Consider the following 6,572-nt stretch of genomic DNA (forward strand, 5'->3'; position numbering starts at 1 on the left):
GCGTCTGTACTTTCTCCATCCTGTGACTATGCCATTCAAAAGCCCTTTGCTGTGATCAACAATTGACAAAATACCGTTCTATTTTCTGAGCTAGGGCACTTGAGGGGGGTCAGCTATGAAGAGGCGGAATCTTTGAGAGACAAAGAAAGCTTTATAAAATGGGGAGAAATGTAAGTAGGAGATATGCAACCAATCCACTTGTAAGGACCTTGAGCCAAATAACTGCACATGTTCTCTATTCTCATGGACAGCATCCACCTCTCAAAATGATGCAAAATTTCTCAGCAAGAAATTACTGAAGGTGAAAGCAGGAAACTATTAGGATGCTTCCAGACATGAAGAATTAGCAACAGCCACTCATTGTTGTTTTTGAATTCTGGTGCTGGAGGAGACTCTTGAGAGTCCCATGGGCTGCAAGAAGATCAAACCTCTCCATTCTGAAGGAAATCAGCCCTGAGTGCTCACTGGAAGGACAGATCCTGAAGCTGAGGCTCCAATACTTTGGCCACCTCATTGAGAAGAGAAGACTCCCTGGAAAAGACCCTGATGTTGGGAAAGATGGAGGGCACAAGGGGAAGGGGAGGACAGAGGATGAGATGGTTGGACAGTGTTCTCGAAGCTACCAGCATGAGTTTGGCCAAACTGCGGGAGGCAGTGGAAGACAGGAGGGCCTGGAGTGCTCTGGTCCAGGGGGTCACCAAGAGTCGGACACGACTTAATGACTAAACAACAACAACTAATTGTTGTAAGCTGGAAGGAGAAAAGCAACTCTGCTACCAAACTTCTGAAATTCAAATGCCATTCTGCAGCCAAGGAGATGGTCCCCTTTTCTTCAGTCCCATATACTGTTGCAGGCAATTTTCATTGGGACCATGGTATGCAAGGATAGCGTTAAATATATTCTCCCCCCCCCCACCGCCACCATTGAAATCCTGATCATGAGCTTCCCCCCTCCCCACAGCAATGTGGGAAAGAGAGAAATTGATTTAAGGCAATGTTATTTGGAAATTATCACGTTAATTCCTAGAGTGGAGTGAAGGACCATAGAGAAGGAGATGGTGCAAACCCGACAGAACAGTTGCACAATGAGTCATCCACACCCAGTAGCTTAGCATGGGTTGGCAGCGCTCGGGACCATGCAGAGGGGTGCGGTGGGAGAGAGGGGCACGGACAGAATACGCATGCGCATTCAAAACAGCATCTGTGCCACCCAGGAGATTGAAGCCACAGAGATAAGAAAAGAAGAGCCGTTCTGTTGTCTGGAGAGGTCGCTTCCTGGTTTGCATGGAGAAGCCGTTTTCAGCGGAGCCCAGTGACAGAAACGCACAGCTGTATTAAGGCAGCACCGGGTTTTGAAATTTTGCATCCCTAACAATTTTGCGCCCGTGTGCCCACCCCCCTGCTATGCCACTGTCCACTGTTCCACTGTGTCAAAAAAGTTAACTTTTCTGAGTTCTGAGAAATGGAAAACAAAAAGCAAACAGGCAGAAGCTGAACAGGGAAAACCTAGGAAGAAGATATTTTAATCATGACATTATGCAGATGCCTTGAAGGAGTGAGCAAACCAGTGTGTGGCTGTTCCTCTGTAAATGCTCTGAGTAGAAGCAGCCCTGAGCCAGTTGGATGCTGACAAAGTAACTATATGAAATCCCTTTTGCACATATTTTGCCCCTTTAGCCAGTCTTTTCCCCTACTCACTTAACATGGAGCATCCAGTGTCACCAGCCCATTGCATTCCAGTGTTTGGTATTAACACCCTCTGTGACTTTTCAAACCTAATTGGTGATGGTTTTTTTCCTGAATAAAATGCAACTGCAGCACCAATATGAACAGGGAAAGTGCTATTGAGGTTTTTACGGGCTGCCGATCATTAAAGACTTTCTGTTTACAGGGACAATCCATGTTATTGCTCGATAAGCACGGGGGGGGGGGGGAGGACTTGTAAGAAATTAATTGACCCTTGAATAGACTCTCTTAGTTGCTCCAATTTCAGTTCCTGTTTCACAGGAGGAGGCTTTATTTACTGGTTTTACTCTCATTTTTAAAAAAATTAAAGTAAAATTGCACTATTTTACTATAAAAATGAAAAAAGTGAGGAAATCAGTATTTAAAAGCCCCTTCACAATAGAAAGCAATACTGATATTCAGGCCTGTTCAGGGGACAACCAATAGGCTATTAATCACAAATCACCCATCCACATTTCTCAAGAAGCAATAAAGCTGAGTGGACCTGCAAGTAGGAAATTCTCAGCTATCATTGCTGAGAGCCTTCACTGAACAGGATTTACATGTGAATAAATATTATAAGAGGATCGTGATAACGGGAAAAGGCATTGATGGATAGTGCTGTATAAGTGATTGTCTAAAATCTCTATTTTCTTTCTGTTTCCCGCTGGTTGAAGAAAAGCAAGGTCTCTGTCGTGGTAAAGAAACAATTGTGTTGGGGCAACTAAATCCTATGCTCTCTTACCTGTGAGTAGGCCCCATTGACCACAGTGGAAATTGCACATAAATCCGCTCCAATTCCCAGTGGGAAGGAGTTGCGGTGGACCGCGTGGCCACCCACTCCCCACCGGGGGACTTTGTCCCCCGTTGCCTGGGGGATCCTGGCCACATCAGAGCCCAGCCTGCCAATCCGCTGGCCGGTGGACGTGGCCAGGGCCGTTTAAACTGAGGAGTGAGCCAGAGGACTTCCTCTTTGGCTCGCTTCCTCAATCACCCACCCTCCCTCCCTATTTTGCAGGTTAGGCAATGACCTTGCTATGGACCTCGGTTGGTCGCCTTGGTTGTCCAAGGGGCCTGGTAGGAATTTTTCCACTTGGCAAATTGGCACTGGCCACTTGGTTTCCGCCTACCTCGTAGCAATCGTCACAACTTTGCTAGGGTTGCGGTTAGGCATTGTTTGACCTTGTGTGGGGGAGGGGAGGTGTGGCCATCACCTGCCCCTCCATGCTTAAGGGTATTCCATTAAAGGAATCCGGAGGTGTTGATCTAGTCTGAAGCCCTGGTTGGGGGCCAGGGCCTTGACACGACCCCAATGGGAACACCAGGGGGAGCTTGAGTTGGTTCGCATCTACAGGGCTCCCCCTGCTTACCCTTACTGGACTTCCTGCACAATGGGCAGGAGCCAGATATAGTCAGGTCCAATCATTGCCAAAGCCAATACCGCTCACATTCTGTAATGTCAATAAAGTTGTGGCCAAAATTTGCTCAATAACATAAACCTAATATCCGTGTCCTGGTGTGAGTTATTTCCAACGAGGGGGTGGCCGCAAGGTCTCGACACGCAAACGACTTGACTTAGTCATTCAAGTGTTGCTCTCCCCTTTATGGTTGGCAATGTCTATCCTTCAATTTGTGCTCCAGACTTAAGAGATTAAAACACACCCTCATTTTACGGTTATGTGAGCCTTCTTGGAGTATTTCTTGGAATGTCTTTGTTTTATTGGCATTGTACTCACTGAGACTGTTCCACGTCTCTGACGGGAACCCCTAAACAGAGGAGGGAGCCCTAGATTTGGGATTCAAGAATGGATTGGATGGGGCATTTATTCAAAATTGCGCCCCACCCAAATCAAAGGGGGTGGGGCAGGGAAAAAGGAAACCCCAGGAGGATCTTTCTTCTGAAGTGCATCTCTTTAATAAATGGTTTCATTTACATTCTAAAGGGTTCCCAGGGAGCCGTTTTATTGAGTGGATAAAATAACAGTATATAGTGATGGAAAATAATGCATCAGATTATCCAGCTGTTTCCTCATTTTCCTTCTCTCTCTCCCCCCCACCCTCTTTCAAAAAGCCCCCCGAGCTTTGAGCTTCTGTGCCTCAGTTGTTGACTTAGTCTGTGTCCCTTTCTAATTAGTTTTCTCCCAATAAAGTTGCTTTTAAGACAAAGACGTAGAATGTGTCTATAAAGAAAAACCCATAAACTAATCAAGCTGTTTCCTTTACAAACTACAAAGAGGTATTTGCATATTTATTTCTGGTTTAAAGTGTTGGCAAGGAGCGCCAGTACCGCAGAGGAGGGAAATCATAAACGTTACCTAAATATCCACCCCCGCAATGCCTGTAAAAGCGTGGAGTTTTGGACTAACCAACAGATTGGCTGACTGACCTTTCGCAAGTGGCTTTATCCATATCTCTCTCCCTGTCGCTCTGACAGCTCCCATCTGCAACATGGCACTAATCCACTCCGTCCTAATCTAAATGTCTGCCAGTCTGTCTATTCTAATCCTTTTTAACCTGGATTAATCAATCAGTTTTGCTGGGGCTATTTGTTCCACGTGGCATTTTCCTCGTTCTGTCCAAGTAATGATTAGGGACGCTTAGGTTCTTTGCACATGTTTCGGACAGTCCTCTAAAGCCAAAGAATATAAAGGCGTGCCCTTTAGCAGCAGTACAGTGGTACCTCGGGTTACATACGCTTCAGGTTACAGACACCGCTAACCCAGAAATAGTTCTTCAGGTTAAGAACTTTGCTTCAGGATAAGAACAGAAATCGTGCTCCGGCGGCGCAGAAGCAGCAGGAGACCCCATTAGCTAAAGTGGTGCTTCAGGTTAAGAACAGTTTCAGGTTAAGAACAGACCTCCGGAACGAATTAAGTACTTAACCCGAGGTACCACTGTACATATATATATATAAAATAAAAAATGAAGTAAAATGGCTACATACAAATTCAATAAAACAGAACACAAATCACAAAGCAATATGTAGCGTAACAACTGTTATCGTGCATACAGTGGTACCTTGGTACTCAAAAACCTTGTTTCCCAAACGCCAAAAATCCGGAAGTAAGTGTTCCGGTTTTCGAACGCTTTTCGGAAGCCAAACGTCCGATTCGGCTGTCGGCATTTGTTTCCGGGGCGCCTGCATCAATCAGAAGCTGCGCCTTGGTTTTTGAACATTTCAGAAGTCAAATGGACTTCCGGGACGGATTAAGTTTGGTGCTTTTGTTTTTGATATTTATTTTGCATTTTTGTGGCTTTTTTGGTTAATTTGTTTTTGTGACTGTGTGGAACCTAGTTCAGCTACTGATTGATTGTGTGACTGTGGAAATGGATAAGAGCGCCCCATCCAAACAATGACTAGAGGACAGGATCACACTTCAAAACGACCTTGACAGATTAGAGAACTGGGCCAAAACAAACAATAATATTTATTAGTTTTCCAACAAATTGAACACAACACTACAAAAAACCAAAAACATACAATAATACAATACAATACAATACAAAAAGAAAAAGAAAAAAAACCTGCAAAAAACTAACATACAACTAACAAAACAAAACAAAAACCATTTAAAACACAGTCCAATTTCAATATCTTATCTTTCTTTCACTAATTTCCATGACCTCCTCACACCTCCCTTTTTGTATTCCACTTCTATTAATTGTTTCAGCAATTCCTTTCCATCTTCCTCTGTTTTCTATCCTATAATTGTCTTAAAACATTCTAACCTTATTTTTCCCTTTAATGCTCTAATAATCTATTTATACTTAATTCCTTATAACATTTCTACTAAAGCCATATAACTTCATTCCAACATCTTTCTAACATTCATTAATTTTACAGTATTTCTGTAAATAGTCTTTAAACTTTTTCCAGTCTTCTTCCACCGACTCTTCTCCCTGGTCTCGGATTCTGCCAGTCATTTCCGCCAATTTCATGTAGTCCATCAACTTCATCTGCCATTCTTCCCTGGTGGGTAAATCTTGTGTCTTCCAATATTTCGCGATGAGTATTCTTGCTGCTGTTGTTGCATGCATAAAAAAAGTTCTATCCTTCTTTAACACCAATTGGCCGACCATGCCCAGGAGAAGGGCCTCTGGTTTCTTAAGGAAGGTATATTTAAATACCTTTTTCATTTCATTATAAATCATCTCCCAGAATGCCTTAATCCTTGGGCACGTCCACCAAAGGTGAAAGAATGTACCTTCAGCCTCATTACATTTCCAACATTTATTATCGGGCAAATGGTAGATTTTTTGAAGCTTAACTGGTGTCATGTACCACCTATAAATCATTTTCATTAAATTTTCTCTTAAGGCATTACATGCCGTAAATTTCATACCTGTGGTCGATAACCGTTCCCAGTCAGCCATCATTATGTTATGTCCAACATCTTGTGCCCATTTAATCATAGCTGATTTCACCGTTTCTTCCTGAGTGTTCCATTTCAACAGCAAGTTATACATTCTTGACAAATTCTTAGTTTTTGGATCTAACAATTCTGTTTCCAATTTTGATTTTTCCACCTGGAAACCAACTTTTTTGTCCAAATTGTATGCCAAAACAAACAAGATGAACTTTAACAGGGAGAAATGTAAAGTATTGCAGTTCTGGGCACCACAGTTCAAGAAGAACACTGACAAACTGGAACGTGTCCAGAGGAGGGCAACCAAAATGGTCAAAGGCCTGGAAACGATGCCTTAGGAGGAACGGCTAAGGGAGCTGGGCATGTTTAGCCTGGAGAAGAGGAGGTTAAGGGGTGATATGATAGCCATGTTCAAATATATAAAAGGATGTCACATAGAGGAGGGAGAAATGTTGTTTTCTGCTGCTCCAGAGAAGCGGA

General features: G+C 43.4%; 1 protein-coding gene across 1 annotated transcript in view; it reads left to right on the forward strand.

Moving 5' to 3' along the window:
• The window catches only part of RACGAP1 (Rac GTPase activating protein 1), a 69,887-nt gene that overhangs the window by 15,292 nt on the left and 48,023 nt on the right, over nt 1-6,572 (forward strand). The window lies entirely within an intron of this gene.

This window comes from Podarcis bocagei, assembly GCF_964188305.1.
Source record: "Podarcis bocagei genome assembly, chromosome: 2".
NCBI classification, from domain to species: Eukaryota; Metazoa; Chordata; class Lepidosauria; order Squamata; family Lacertidae; genus Podarcis; species Podarcis bocagei.